General features: G+C 52.6%; 1 protein-coding gene across 4 annotated transcripts in view; it reads left to right on the top strand.

Moving 5' to 3' along the window:
* The first annotated feature begins 5079 nt into the window (after nt 1–5079).
* The window catches only part of GNB1 (G protein subunit beta 1), a 92297-nt gene continuing 81493 nt past the window's right edge, over nt 5080–15883 (top strand). For 2 of the 4 annotated variants that reach the window (XM_036832118.1, XM_036832135.1), the window contains exon 1: nt 5080–5301. The gene's annotated coding sequence lies outside the window, so the exon portion shown is untranslated. The remainder of the gene's footprint in view (nt 5302–15883) is intronic. The other 2 variants (XM_036832110.1, XM_036832145.1) reach the window with 2 other exon arrangements.

Here is a 15883-nt window from a genome sequence, read left to right as displayed (position 1 = left end):
CAGCCCCAGCAGGCACCTCCCCACCAGGCAGGAGGCACCACTGGGGAGCCAGAGCCCATTGGGAGCCTCGCTGGATCCAGCTGAGCCTGAAGCCCAGTGTCTGAGCCAGTCAAGTGCCTCTTTTCAGATAAGCTATTTAAGCTTCTGCCTCTTGCTACCCTGAGGCCGGGCTGATCCAGCTCGGGAGTGCCTGTTACATGTTGTGTGTGTATCTGTGGTGCACACGTTTCTGGGGGGATGTGTGGGGATTACCCCTCCTCACTCATGGTTGCCTCTTGCTTCCTTAGAGAGGTCTGTGTTTTCAACCAAAGATGTCTCACTCCACGAATGACACTGAAAAACCCCTCGTTAGGTTTGCTGTGGCCCCACAGCCATCCATGCAGCCAGGCTTTCCTGCCCTAGGTTCTGCAGTGAGACCGACCTGATGCAGCTGCCCCGAGGAACGTCCCCCAGGAAGGCAGCGAGGGCGTTTGCCGGAGCTGATGGTCTGAGCTGCCGTCAGCCCCTCAGGACGGCCCACTCTGGGAGTGGCAAGGAGGCCACCTGGGTCTTCCTCGGGTGTCTGCCCCTGAGGTGCAGCTGCCCAGCCGAGAGCAAACCTCCCACCCCTGTGCGGGCACCCCCCTCCACCCCAGGTGGCACTTCCTGATTCCCCACTGACCCCCACGTTTTGGTGCCCCCCATGAGGGATGTCTGGTTTATGAGCAAAGGTGGGTGACAAGGAGGGTCACAGGCTTGGAGGTCAGGTCATGAGAGGCATGGTGGGGGCTCGGGGCCAAGGGATGAGTCATGGGAGAGGGAGGGGGAGGGGTTGCTTCCACTGCCCAGGAGAAGGGGCCCAGAGGTCCCTCAAGGGCTGCTGGTGGCCAGGGTGCCAGGGCCGGGGAGGTGCACTCTGCCCGCCATACCAGCTTCCTGGGCTGCGATGCCTGCAACCTGGGCGGCCACTCCCACCTTGGGCCTGGACCCTCCCCTGGGCCCCCTGGCACCCACGCCGCAGCTCGCTCCCCCTCTGCCTGCCATGGGGGGTCTGCTTGACTGTCCCCTTCCCACTGCCCACCCTGCTCTCCCCACGCCCCCCAGCAGACCTGCCCCACGTCAGGGCGGAGGTGGGCTCGGGGACCTGGGACGTCCTGGTACCCAGTGGGCGCTCCCCTCAGTAAGTTCGGAGGAGAGAAGGAGCAGGAGCCGCCCCCCCATCTGACCCCGTTCGGTCAGCAGCCCCCGTCTCTGCACGCCTGCCCGCCGGCCCGCAGGAACTAATTAGCCTTCTTCTGGATTACCTACATTCCGCCCCTCCCCCCTCGTCCTCGTCCTCTGTCCTCTGGGGCGCGGAGGCCGGGTCAGGCCCGCAGCTCACTTATGGGAGGAGAAGCAGATAGCGCTCCGCAGGACAAGGCAGACCCTGCGGGAGCCGCCCCCTGCAGCCCTGGACCCTCAAAGCCAGCCTTGGAGCGGGGCCCCAGGAGCGGTCCGGTCTTGTGCACGGAATGTTTGAATAATCCAGATTTTAAAAGACCTACTTTCCTGTCAGACCATTTCCTGCTACAGAGCAGATGGGGCCGGGGCATCTGAATTATGCATTTGTGCTCCCCAGGTTTTTAGCGAAACTGGGCTCTGAGCCAGGCACTGGGGCACAGCTGGCCTGGCCCTCGCCGGATGCACTGAATGGGTGTGGCCGTGGACTCAGGACCACAGGCTGGTCTCTAAGCCACTTATCGAGGGAGGGAGGGAGTGTTGCCGGGAAGTCAGGGGAAGCCTGGGTTCCTGGCCAGGCATGAGCTCTCCATGAAGGGGCCCTGGTTTATGCCCCACCGAGGAGGGGCTGAGTGGCGGGCAGCTGGGGGCCAAAAACCGCAGGAGGCCTGGGCAGAAGGGATGGAGGGTGGGACAGGGAGGGCAGGGTCCCCGGAGCGTCCTTCAGACCCCTAAGGTCTCAAAGGCCCTGGCTAGAAGCTAGAAGCTCCTGTGGGCTCCTGAGAGTTGACCAAGGCCCAGGGTATGTGTGTTCAAGGCTGAAGGGCCCTGCTGCCTGGGGACCCTGAGGCCTGTGTGCATCAGATGGGGACGATGGGGATGAGGCCCTAGGCCGTGCAGGGAATCTGGGAATGAGGGTCCAGCGTCCCCTGTTCCCTCCCCCCTACCTTCCCCTCAACTTTGCCCCTCACACCCTGTCCATAAACACATAAACAGTATTCAGACCCCAGCCACAGGGCAAGTTCCAGGGAAGGACCTGCTGTACCCTGCAGACCTACAGATTAGCCAGGGGCAACAGGGCTGCACCCCAAAACCTCAGACAGCTAGGGCAGGCACTGGCTTGGTGTCCTCATGTGTGGCCTTGCCCTGTGGCCCTGAGGTAATGGAGGATGGGCCCAACCAGGCCGATCGTGGCCTGTGGTTACAGGGAAGCCCTGGGCCAGCCCTGCCCGCCCTCCTGCTGCTCTTAGGTGGGCATGCAGGGACCCAGGATGACAGGATGGGGGTTCTGAGGGTCCCCCAGGTCTCCTGCCATCCCCACAGCAGCACAGAGTGCGCTGCATAGAGACCACTCACCCCACTGCTCGCTTCCTTCACCTTTCATGCTTTCCTCCTCCTCCTACCACCCCTTTCTCCTCCCCCTTTTCCTTTCCTCCTTTTCCTCCTCCCCCTCCTCATCTCTACTTTTCCAAGTCCTGGACTTAGGTGGGCATAGAGTTTGGATGGCATCAGACCTGCTGGATTCTGAGGGATGTCTCTCTCTGACCCCAAGTCTGGGGCCTTGGGACCCACCTGCCAAGGCTGTGCCACGGCTTGCGGGCTCTCAGTTCCTGGACCAGGGATCGAACCTGGACCCTTGGCAGTGAAAGCGCCGAGTCCCAACCACTGGACTGCCAGGGAATTTTTTTTTCCCCACCTCCTCTTGAGCACTGGGCAGTGCTGCCGGCTTGTCCCCCCGCCCTTGTCCTGGACACAGTGACCACTCTGTTCTGACTCTCCCCGCTCCCCCGCCGCGCCCACCCCCCCTCACTCTGAGTTGTGTCCCCCTCACTTGGAACACAGAGCGTTGCCTGCTCAAAAACATTCCTTGAGGACCCACTGTGCACCTCACGCCCTTCTTGGTGGGTGGGGCAGCGGGCAAGGGAGTCCAGCCCAGTCGTCAGCCGGGGAGCAGAGCAAGGAGCAAGCAGCCTGGTATGAACCACGTGAGGTCACAGGAGCCAGAGTAGCACTGGGGGGCCGAGGCGGGCCGGGGGAGACCCTCCCGGGCAGATGGAGCCACAAGGGACAAAGGCCAGAGGGTGGAACGCAGTGACTGAGCGTTTAAGGAGCAGAGAGGAGCCAGATGCTGGGCAGTGAGGAGGACAGAGCAGAGGGACCAGGGCAATTGATGCTCTCAATGGTTTTAGCAGAGGAGTGAGACAGCTGGCATTCTGTCCTCACTCAGCTGGCAGGGTGGACATCTCGGCTGCGGTCAGCGCCCAAGCGAGGTGGTGGTGAGCCTGGGAGATTGGTTACGGGTGTGGGGGGTGGTCTGTGTGTGTACACAAACACATACGCTTGTACTGTATATGTTCCTTAGCTCTGTCCACTGACCGGGACCAGAAGCAGTGACACTCCTGTAGCAGCAAGCACAGCTTGAGCCTGGATCCTGTCTTCTAAATACCATGCCTCACCGAAAGGAAACAGGGCTCCTTGGAGAAATGGTTGAGTTCAGGGCGGGGCAGATTTTCTTGTGCCAGGGATTGAGGAAGGACTCCAAGGATGGTGGAGGCATGTTTGTGCAGGAAGGACCCGTGGGAGGGGGAGGGACAGGGAGCACAGCCCTAGCGTGGGTGGGAAGGCATGGGCTTCATGCTGGGGTCCAGGGCCACCCTAGACAGCACACAGGCATACAGACAAATTGGCTGCAGCTGCGAATCAGGCTGGGGGGGGTGACAGGGCCCCTTGAGGTTTAAGGGGACAGCTGCATTGCTGGGTGTGTCCTCCTGCTTTCTTCAGCCAAGCTGTGCAGGCCTGGAGGAGGGGTCCTGGATTTGGTCTGGAAAGGGCAGCATAGGGAGGGCTGGGGGCAGAAAGCTGAGCTGGCTGGAAAGGGGTGATGAGGGTTGGAGACCGCAGGCTCTTGCAGTGAAGAAGTCCATGAGGTGGGGAGTCGTCGGAACTGGGGAGGCACAAGTCAGATGGAGAGGTGGGAGTTGGTGGGCCTAGGGCTCCATCCATGGACATCCAGGAGGTTTCTGAGGACACTGAAAGCTACAGGCTGCTCACAGCTGACCCATCTCTCCACCTCCTTCCCCTCCCCCACTAGGGGGTCTTTGATTCTCAGCTGCCCGTCTAACTCAGCTGCATTTGCAAGGGTGGTCCATCTGCCCCTCCTGACACTCTTTCCCGTGGTCACACCTCCCTGCTCAGGTGGCCATTCCTGACAGGAGGGCCTCGACCATCGAGGCCACACTGCTCACACCTGTCCAGCTCACACGAGCCCCACGGGCACCTCCGAGGAGGGGCCCTGACCCCGGACTGCAGGGCGTCTGCTCCGCGGACAGGCGGAAGCCGTGAGTCCCTGAGGCCGACCTGGTCCAGCGTGGGTGTGGATCAGCCTGCGCTGGCGTATGCATGTGTGTGTGCGGGGTGCAGAATGCAGATGTGGGGCGCAGAGTGCGTTGTGGGGCGCAGAGTGCGTTACGGGGCGCGTGTGCTGGGCGCATGTGCGGGGTGGAGAGTGCCTTTGCCGGGCACCGGGTCCGGTGGCAGGCTCCCACCCTGCGGCCTCTACCCACGTCCACATGGCTGGGAACCAAGCGGGTCGGCAGCAGGCAGACCCACGCCAGCGCAGGGCCCCGTGGGCCAGCCCCTGAGGCGCGGAGCCCGGCGCGGGCGAGAGGCAGGCCTGCCTTGGAGGCCCCCGGAGCGGGTCCCCGAGGGCGCGGCGCTTCCCCTTTAAGCGGCTCGCGTACGCGCGCGGGGCTGGCGCAGGGCCGAAGCGCGCGCGCGCGCGCCGGGGACTCGGTCGAGCGGTGCGTGCGCGCGCGGCGTGCGCGGTGACGCGACCGTGGGGTTTCCCGAGGCTGCGGGCAGGGGCCGCCGCGCCCATCCCGATGGCTGGAGGCGTCTGAGGGGCGGACGGAGGCGGCGGCGGCGGCGGGAGCGGGCGCGGGCGCGGGAGTGGAGCAGCCGCCGCGGGACCGACAGACCGAGCCTCGCCGGCGCACCTGCCCGCAGCGCCCGCGGAGCGGCCTGAGCGCGACCATCTCCCGGAGCGGCGGCCGAGGCGGCTGAGGCGGCGGGGAGCGGGCGCGGCAGGCGGGACGCGGTGCCGAGGTGAGCGCGGCGACCGCGGCCCCGGCCCCAGCCCAGGCCCCCGGCCCCGACCCCCAGCCCCGGCCCTCATCCCCGCCCCTCCCCATCGCCCCCCCGTCGCCCGCCCGCCCGGGCCGCCCCGCCCCCACCCTCCCCGCCCCCACCCGGCCTCCGGGTCGCGTCTTCCTGCCCCGCCCGGGTGGGGTCCGCGGGGCTGGGGCGGGGGCGGCGGGGACCCCGCAGCCGTCGGCCGGGACCGAGACCGAAGTCCCGGGCTCGGGCCTGGATTGGGGTCCCGGGATCTGGAGTCCAGGTCCGGGGCTCTGGTCTGGGGTACCGGGTGCAGGCCTGCAGTCCGGGTCCTGGGGTCCGCGGTGGGGGCGGGGCCGGAGGCTCCGGGGTTTGGGGTCCGGGTCCGGCGCCCCACGCCTGGGAGGTGGCCCGGAGGAGGGGCGCCAGGCGGGCCAGGGAACAAAGGCGGCCGCGGCCCTGCCCCGCGGTGGGCGCCGTCCTTGGCCGCGGGAGGACGAGCTGCGGGGAAAGCGGCCTTTCGGCTGCTCGCGGGGAGGCTGGCGTCGCCGCGGCGGAGAAATGAGGAAGCGGCGCCGAGGGCGCGCGGGGCGGACAAAGCGCCCTGCGAGCGCGAGCCCCGGCCCCGCGGTCGCCGCCGGGCCCGAGCGGGGCCGCCCGAAGCCCCCGTGCGGGTGCGCAGCCTGCGGGCGGTGGCCGGGCTCCCGCGCCCCGCGCCGAATGAATGGCCCCCGGCGGGCCCGGCAAGATGGCGCGTCCGCCGCGCGGCCTTTGTCAGCCGCCGCCCGCGCCGCGGGGCTCCGGGGGCGCCGCCCGGGGGCGGGGGCGCAGCTGGGGGCGGCGGGAGAGGGTCGGGGTCGCTCTCGGCCCCGGCCGGGTGGAGGGTGCTGGAAATTCCACGCAGGGATCGCTGAACCATCGGACTTTGGAAAATCTTCCTGTATTTTTCCTTGCGAGTTAATGCTTGACCTAAATGGTGTTTGAACATCTTTGAAGTCCTTTAAATTACCTCGTTGGCATACCCAAGTAGGTTTATCCACTTAATTCCTCTTTATGGAACCTTTTTAGTTAGGATTGTGAGACTCACTGACTGAAAGAGAACAGCGATGTAGGGGTGTTTATTTTGGGAAAGGAAGTTGGTGGACATTTGCAGTTAAAGAGTACGTTACTGAGTTTGTGCATAAATGATGTAAAAGTCGTAATCTGTAGTTCTGATTCGGGGAGTATTAGAGCCCTTTTTTTTTTTTTGTATTTTCATTTTGTTACCTGTTTGGTAACACAGTGATCTCCAATAACGTTTAATGATTAAGCAGTTGCTTATGAGATTATTAAGAAAATATGTAGATATTTTTCATAGTTAGCAAATAAGTGGAAGTATTAGCTTTGTGAGAAGTTCCCTTCTCTTCAGCCCCAGATACTGGATAAGGTCTAAAATCCATTGTTATCGGTAAGATTTCTACCTGAGTTCTCTGTTTTCTAATTTGAAGCTGTAGTCTTTTTGGGGTGGATGGGGTTTGTATTTCAAAGAAAGATTTCAGTTTGCGTTCTATTAAGATAGATAGGGCCTGTTCTGGATTCTTCCGGAAGGTACATATTGCAAAAAGAAAACGAACAGGCAGTTCCTTTTTTGCTTCCTTACTAATATGGGTGTGTGGCTGGGGATAGGGCTGGTGCCACCAACATGGAAACAGGTCTTAGAACCTCCAGACGGCAGAACTGGGTGGTAGCTTTTGGCTCGATTTAACTTTGACAGAGCCGTCAGAAATGGAGTGCAACTGGAAGGGTCAGAGGCCGGCCTGGCAGGACCCCGTCGGGGAAGCTTTCCGGCTGCTGTAAGGCTGGACTGCAGGGCCTCTCTCCTCCCGAGACTCCCTCTGTTACACGCCTCTGGTTTCACAGGCATTGTAAGTGCTGCAGTGTTTTCTTAGAAGGTGAGAGTTGAGGAAAGCGAAGTTAAGTTTTATGATTGTGCCTGTGGCTCGCTCCCAGTTCTCCCTGCTTGGGGAGCCAGTGTTAAGGCTGCCTCTCATCTTCTGTGGAAATGGTCAAGAGTGTGCTTATAGAGAATATTGTTCAACTATGTAGTTTTGATTCAGAGTGGACACTTTCTTAAATGAACATGCCCATCAGACAAGAATATTTCTTTTGTATGATATCTCAGTTACGACAGAGCTGTATTTATGTCATCAGGCATGTACTAAGCAGAATGTTCTTTAATGATACCTTAATAAAGATTTCTCTTTGTTTGATGTCTCGAGTTACTTCTGTTTCAGGGGGAGTTGAAGTAAATTTCCTCAGATTTCATTTTAATCTCAAAAGAGGTTTGAAAGGCTGCCAAAAGGCTGTCAAATCTTTTCCATGCTTAGTGGCTTTGATTTCAGAGCTTGGAACACCTAGGTCTTATATTGACCACATGAGAAGTGCACAGATTTTATGAGGAGTTAATTTATTTCTCAAAGTTTTGTTTCTCTTACCTTTTATTTTGCTAAAATTTTCTGTGTCTGTTATCCTTTAGTTTGATTGGAAAAGTTGTATTTCTACAATTAGCTTCGAGAAGGGTCTTCAGGACAGTTGTAGATTTACCTACCACCAGTTGCCTTTTTAGCTAGTACTTTAATAAATAACATTTTATTGCAGACGTGCAGTATTGGCATCAATTATAGTTTCTTCATTGGATTGCTGTTTTCTCTACCCAAAAGATTTGGCTCATGTTGGCTTCTAAATGGGATTAAGTTCTTACTGTCTAGAGACTTTGGCTTTGGCATTAGTGGATTGGTCATAGATATTCTCAATTTTGTTATCTGGGCTTGACCATATGGCGTGCCATATTATTTTAAAACCCTTATTTAGGATGAGTCTAATAAGGCATTGAACAAAAAGTTTTAGAATTTTTTAACCCTGGTATAAATTCTGATCTCTCAGGTTTGCATTTCTAGATGAGAGTGGTTGGAGAATTTATGAAGCAGGCAGTTCAGTTGAGTGTTTGGTTTAGTGAACATAGAATGAGGGGATAAAAACAAATTTAAACTGAGATCAGAGAAATAATTTATAAAATTGAATGTGTAACATTACTGGAAGGAAGAAAGAGTCCAAATTTTTGTGGAGAGTGTGGCTGTGTATTTAGTAATGCAACATTACACTGACTCTTCTGGAAAATGAAGAGTCCCACTTCTTTTTAGAGCTGTGAGTTTTGTTCCACAACTCTCATTTAAGAGAAACAGGCCATCTATAGACACTTGAATTGATCGGTGGATTAGAGGAACGCTGAAAGCTTTTGAAACCTTTTAGGCCTCTCGTTCTTGTTGCAGTGCCTACCATTAGGTGCCACAGTAATTGATGGAAATTCCTGCTGACTTCCAATGATAGAAGAGCTTCCCATTTTATAGCACAATATTGCTTTCTTTGAGAGACTTGAGTATTCCCTTATTTGACTTACTAAGTTAAAATTCTGGGAAAAAAGCCATTTTTAAAAAGTTAATGATTAAAAGACCAGGTCAAGACTATCAAAAGTAATAATTCTGAAGAGATTATTCAGTTGCATCCATGTTGCCATTGATAAAAGGTTATAATTGAATAATTAGTTGCCCCAGGCGCTTTTTTTTGGGGTGGGGGGTGGGGGGGCTCGCGGGATCTTAGTTCCCTGATCAGGGATTGAACTTGGGCCCACGGCGGTGAAAGCAGAGTCCTAACCACTGGACTGCCAGGGAATTCCTGGTCCAGGCTTAATAATGTACTTTATCAAGGCGGGACAGGCTATTTACTCTTTAACCTGTCAGGACTAGAATACTAAGGGGATTGAATATATTCTTGTTTACTTGTGGGTAATTGTGTCTTTATACGTGTCTGCGTGTCTTCTGACTCAGTCCTGTGGCAATTGTAAAATATATCCCCCATGCGGATTACAAGTTCTCTTGACTACCTCCAAGTGTTGTAGTTGGTAAAGCTTTAAAAAATTCTGGACACTTTCTAATTAGACAAGAGAGTGTTAAAGCTTCTACAACAGGTTTCCAAAAAAAAAAAAATTGTCCTAGGAACTTTAAGATAATTCCTGAATTGCCGGGAGGGAAAGAAATTCACTCTTTTCTTAAAGGACTGAGACTGTCTGAGTTAGAACCCAGTTGTGTAACTGAACTTGCTGGTGTGGATGTGGGTTTGAATTCTCTGTGTCTGTTTCCGTATGTGTAAAACAGGCACACTAGAACCTCCTTCCTAGGGCGGTTGTGAGGATTGAGTGAGTTAGCATACGTGTGAAGCACTTGGAACAGTGCCTGGCCGCAGTGCTCTGTTAGAGGATCACGGTTACTATTGCTAATGGCCTTGCTTTGTAACAGTTTTTTTGTTTTTTTGTTTTTGGCACGCGTGGCATGAAGGCTCTTAGTTCCCTGACCAGGGATTGAAAACGCTCTCCGAGGAGTCTTAACCACTGGACCGCCAGGGAAGTCCCTGTGACAGTCTTTTAAACTATGATAATGGTAGATTATGAGAAGACAGTTTACTGAGAGATTTGTCTTTCTTCCTATTGGTTCCAGAGGAGTATTAATTTAGGGTGTGAAACATGTGTCAGCTGTCTTTGCAAATCCCTGTCACTTTATTTTTATTTATTTATTTAATTTATTTACTTAATTAATTTATTTAACTTATTTATTTTTGGCTGCATTGGGTCTTTGTTGCTGCGTGCGGGCTTTATCTAGTCGCGGCAAGTGGGGGCTACTCTTCGTTGTGGTGTGTGGGCTTCTCATTGCCGTGGCTTCTCTTGTAGAGCACGGGCTCTAGGCATGAGGGCTTCAGTAGTTGTGGCACATGGGCTCAGTAGTTGTGGCTCGCAGGCTCTAGAGCGCAGGTTCAGTAGTTGTGGCACATGGGCTTACTTGCTCCACGGCATGTGGGATCTTCCCGGACCAGGGCTCGAACCCGTGTCCCCTGCATTGGTAGGTAGATTCTTAACCACTGCACCACCAGGGAAGCCCCCATCACTTTAATTTACTACCTTACTTTCTCCCAAGTCATCTCTGACTTTCTTTCTTTTCTCAAAAAGCTTTTTTTTTTTTTTTTAATTAAAATATAGTTGAGGGCTTCCCTGGTGCACAGTGTTTAAGAATCTTCCTGCTAATGCAGGGAATATGGGTTTGAGCCCTGGTCTGGGAAGATCCCACATGCTGCGGAGCAACTAACCCCGTGTGCCACAACTACTGAGCCTGCTCTCTAGAGCCCGCGAGCCACAACTATTGAGCCCATGAGCCACAACTACTGAAGCCCGCGCGCCTAGAGCCTATGCTCCGCAACAAGAGAAGCCACCACAATGAGAAGCCCGTGCACCGCAACGAAGAGTAGCCCCCGCTCGCCGCAACTAGAGAAAGCCCACATGCAGCAATGAAGACCCAACGCAGCCAAAAACAAATAAAAATAAAATAACTGAATTTATTAAAAAATATAGTTGATGTACAGTATTGTATTAGTCTCAGGTGTACTACATAGGGCTTTGACATTTGCATACATTATGAAATGATCACCATGATAAGTCTAGTAATTCTCTGTCCCCATTCAAAGTTATTATAATATTATTGACCATATTTCTTTCTTTTTTTTTTTTTTTAAAGAGAAGATGACATTTCAGCTTTTTTTTTTTTTTAATTTTTTTATTTATTTATGGCTGTGTTGGGTCTTCGTTTCTGTGCGAGGGCTTTCTCTAGTTGCGGCAAGCGGGGGCCACTCTTCATCGCGGTGCGCGGGCCTCTCACTATCGCGGCCTCTCTTGTTGCAGAGCACAGGCTGCAGACGCGCAGGCTCAGTAATTGTGGCTCACGGGCCCACTTGCTCCGCGGCACGTGGGATCTTCCCAGACCAGGGCTCGAACCCATGTCCCCTGCATTGGCAGGCAGACTCTCAACCACTGCGCCACCAGGGAAGCCCCCTTTTCTTTCCCCCCCCCCCCCCCCCCCCGGCCGCACCATGAGGCTTGTGGGATCTTAGTTCCCTGACCACAGATCGAAACTGGTCCCCTTGCAGTGGAAGCATGGAGTCTTAACCGCTGGACTGTCAGGGAATTCCCCCTATTGACCATATTTCTTATGCTGTGTGTCATATCCCTGCGACTTATTTATTTATTTATCTTATTTTTTTAAATAAATTTATTTTATTTATTTATTTTTGGCTGCGTTGGGTCTTTGCTGCGCGGGCTTTCTCTCTAGTTGGGGCGAGGGGGGGCTGCTCTTCGTTGCGGTGCGTGGGCTTCTCATTGCGGTGGCTTCTCTTGTGGCGGAGCACGGGCTCTAGCCGCGCAGGCCTCAGTAGTTGTGGCACGCGGCTTCAGTAGTTGTGGCACACGGGTTTAGTTGCTCTGCGGCATGTGGGATCTTCCCGGACCAGGGATCAAACCGGTGACCCCTGCATTGGCAGGTGGATTCTTAACCACTGCGCCACCAGGGAAGTCCCCTTATTTATTATATAACGAGGTTTGTACCTCTTAATCCCCTTCACCTGTTTTGTCCTCCTGCCCCTTTCTGACAACCACCAGTTCTCTTTGAGTCTCATGAATAGCTATGAGTCTGTTTTCATTTTGTTCAAAAGGCTTTACCTTTATAGGACAGTTTTGATCCTATAATTCATTTTGAAACTGGTAAAATGATTGTTTATTTTTTAAAGCTCTCACTTCCACCTCCCTTTGTGATGCTGAATTATTTTGGACTTCACAAAACATTCTTTGGCATCCCTTAATTTGCCAGCTAGAGACAATGAAATATTTTTCATATATTCTCAAAAGTATTATAACCGGAAATTTGTTTAACAAATGCTCATTCAGCATCTTCTCTGCTAGGTGCTGAGTCTATAAATTATAGAATGGGCGTGGCCCAGGACCTTATGTTATAGTTTAACAGGGAGGCTGACAAGCAGTTTGTGTACAAAGGTGAAAGACAAGGGTGGTGGATCTCAGGGGCAGCTAACCTATTCTAGAGTTTAGTGATGGCTTCCTAGGGAAAATGGGGTTTTTGTGTGTTTTTTGGGGGGCGGGGTCTTACATTCCTTTATTATATACATGCATATCTGTTTTATGTACAGTACTTGGTTCTGTCAAGTAATCTTACCAAGGTATTCTACTGGTAATCTTCCCCAAAATGGGTTCAGGAAAATTAGATAATTGTGCACTTCATGACTACCCAAACGACGGACTTCACTATTGATTTCAGTTTTGGGGCCACACACAGAGTTCGAAATAGACTTGGACTGGATTAAGGCAATAAACGTGAGCTGAAAGAAAACACAGGATTCAGAACAATTAATTAGACTGTGTATTTTGCTTGCATTAGAGTCACAATGTGAATAGCAAACGTTGTGCAGATCTCATAGCTCTTTTGTTTCAGTGCAAGGGCTTCTGAACACCTCCGTGTGCGTGACTGCTGGTGGCGGGGGAGGGAGGGAAGCAGCCTGTGTGACCTGTGGGAGTCTTCCCCGAGGGCTCATTTCTTCTCAGCCTCGCCTTTCTTGGGTTCTTGTTTCAGTTTGTAATCAGCCAGGGTGACCTTGATGGCATCTTTGGCTATCATGGAGCAGTACAGTTTCACAGGGGGAAGGCAGAGCTCCTTGGTGATAACGGTGTTTTTTGTTTGTTTAAATGATTTAGAAATTTTTTTAATATTATTTACTTATTTGGCTGCGCCAGGTCTTAGTTGTGGCACGCAGGATCTAGTTCCCTGACCAGGGATCAGACCCAGGCCCCCTGCGTTGGGAGTGCGGAGTCCTAGATGCTGGGCCCCCAGGGAAGCCCCCGTGTTTTTTTTTTTTTAATATAAATTTATTTATTTTTAATTTATTTAATTTTGGCTGTGTTGGTTCTTCGTTGCTGCGCGCGGGCTTTCTCTAGTTGCGGCGAGCGGGGGCTACTCTTTGTTGAGGTGCGCGGGCTTCTCGTTGCGGTGGCTTCTCTCGTTGTGGAGCATGGGCTCTAGGCGCATGGGCTTCAGTAGTTGTGGCACGCGGGCTCAGTAGTTGTGGCTCATGGGTTCTAGAGCACAGGCTCAGTAGTTGTGGTGCACGGGGTTAGTTGCTCCGCGGCATGTGGGATCTTCCCGGACAAGGGCTTGAACCTATGTCCCCTGCATTGGCAGGCGGATTCTCAACCACTGCACCACCAGGGAAGCGCCGCCCCCTGTGTTTTTGATGGTCGTGGCTTCCTCCACTGTCTTCCCCTTTACGCACTTGCTGGCTGACGAGCTTGAGGCAATGGCAGAACCACAGCCAAATGTTTTAAACCTGCCGTTGACCATCTTCCTCTTTTCATCTGCTTTAATCTGTAATTTCATTACATCACTGCATGCTGGAGCCCCACCAGTCTGGTTCCAACATTTTTAGATGTTTTGTCAAGGAACCCCACTTTTGGGGGATTTTCATAATGATCAACAACCTTCTTGTGATAGAGCCGAGCCGGAGCTGGCGGGCGGGTGGTCAGGCGCGGGGCTGGAGCAGCAGGGCCGCCACTGTCTTGCAGGCTTGCTGGAAAATGTTTAAGTTGAGACTGAAAGGGTTCTCCAGTTGGAGGCTGCCTGGCCTGTGGTGGGGAAGGAAAGAGTGTTCCAGGCTGAGGAGATGGTTGAGTATGTTTTTCATGCAACCAGTTGGTTTCCTTCACCCACTGTCTCCAGCACGTATAACAGTGTAGTGCAAGATAGGTGCTCAGTAATTATTTATTGAATGAAAGAGAGCATGAGTTGTCTAGGGACAGAAGTTCCAAAGGACTGGAGAGTGGTGAGAAATGGATACTGAGAGGTCAGAGTCTTGGTAAAGAATTTGCACTTTTACGTCGAGGGCTCTAGGAAGCCCTCAAAGGGTAAGGAGATGTACCTGATCAGGAACATCACTTGGTCCTGAACTTGGAGCGTGCTCAGAGGAAGGAGGAAGACGGGTCAGATTCCAGATGGGATGCTGTAGAGAGGAAGGGGGGTCTGGGCCAGGGTAGAAAAGCTGGTAACTGGTGACTGAGATGCTTAGGTGACTGCGTGGAAGGTCAGAAGGGAGTGAGCGAGTACAGGTTTCTCTCCTGGAAGTCCGGGTGGCTGTTCTGCATTTACTGAAATGAGCAGTGGTTTGATGGGAAGACAGTGAGTGAGTCTTTGCACCTTGGGTTTGAGGACCCCAGCAGGTGTTCTCACATTCTGCATTAGAAAACACTAGCCTTTTACACTTTACTCTTTCTTCTTGCAAAGCTCTTCTCCTGGAGGTCTGTTTGGACCATCCACTCCTTTCATTCAGGTCTTTGTTCTGATATCTCCTCCTTAGAGGGTGTTCTCAGCTCTCATTAATCTCTGTCTTCCTTTGCTCTGTCTCCCTAGCCTCTATATTGATCTACCCACTAGTTCTAAGCTCCATGAAGACAGGCACTTTGGTTCACTACAGTATTACCAGTCTCTGAAACACTCTGAAGTGTTTGTCCAATTGTAGACTTTTGTACACGTGAATGTGGAGCTCTGGAGGAGTGGTCTGGATGAGTTATTAGTATTTAGATGGTGGTTGAAGTCTTGGGTTTCACCATCACTTAGAGCGAGGAGTCTCGAGTACAGTCTGTAGACTCTGGGGCTCATTAGGTCCAGGCTGCTGTCATGATCATATTAAGATGTCATTTGACTTTCACTGTGTTGACATTCCCACTGATGGTACGAAGCAGTGCTGGGTGATACTGCTGGTTCTGTAGCAGAAATCAAAGCCATGGTACCAAGCCAGTTATAGCGGTTATTGTAGTCATAGTATTCTTCACCGCTGTGAATTTGTGGTTTAAAAAAAAAAAATCCAGTTTAATCTAATGCCCTTGATGAAGCAATCAAAATTAATTTTGTTAAACTTCAACCTGAGTATCCATCTTTTTACTGGCCTATGTGACAATATGGAAAGTTGGCATAAAGCACTGATGCATCTTAACATGTGAGAGCCGTCTCCTGGACAAGCAACTCTGCGATCGCTTGAGTTGAAAGAACAGCTGACAAAAAATGATGGCTGTTTAGACAGGGGAATTTGGCAGATATTTTCATAAAAACGAACGAAGTGAACCAGATACTTCAAGGAAAATAACTGACAGTATTGTTGGCAGTGATAAAATTTGAGCTTTCAAATGGAAATTTGAATTTTGGAAAACTTGATTCTGCTACCATGAGCTTGACAGCTTCCCAGTACTTAAAGACTTTTTTTTGCAAGATAGGAGGTGATGCTAACGAAATGTTTCTTTTTTTAATGTTATATAATAAAACGTGTCAACATTTGGAAGATTTGCTTAACTCAGTGAGCTGATATTTTCCAAATGGCCTGTGCTTGATGCTACTCACAGATGAGTAAAAGATCCATTCAAAGCACAAGAATGGAGTGAAGCCCCTGGTGCTTGATGTAACAGTATGGAAAGTTAATTGACATAGTTTCAGATTCCACATCAGAACTACCCTTTTTTTAAATATAAATTTATTTATTTTTGGCTACGTTGGGTCTTCTTTGCTGTGCACGGGCTTTTCTCTAGTTGCGGCGAGCGGGGGCTGCTTGTTGCGGTGCGCAGGCTTCTCATTGCGGTGGCTTCTCTTGCTGCGGAGCATGGGCTCTA

This window comes from Balaenoptera musculus, chromosome 1 (assembly GCF_009873245.2).
Source record: "Balaenoptera musculus isolate JJ_BM4_2016_0621 chromosome 1, mBalMus1.pri.v3, whole genome shotgun sequence".
Taxonomy (NCBI): domain Eukaryota; kingdom Metazoa; phylum Chordata; class Mammalia; order Artiodactyla; family Balaenopteridae; genus Balaenoptera; species Balaenoptera musculus.
The sequence above is the reverse complement of the archived record's forward strand: the minus strand, read 5'-3'. Positions and strand labels throughout refer to the sequence as shown.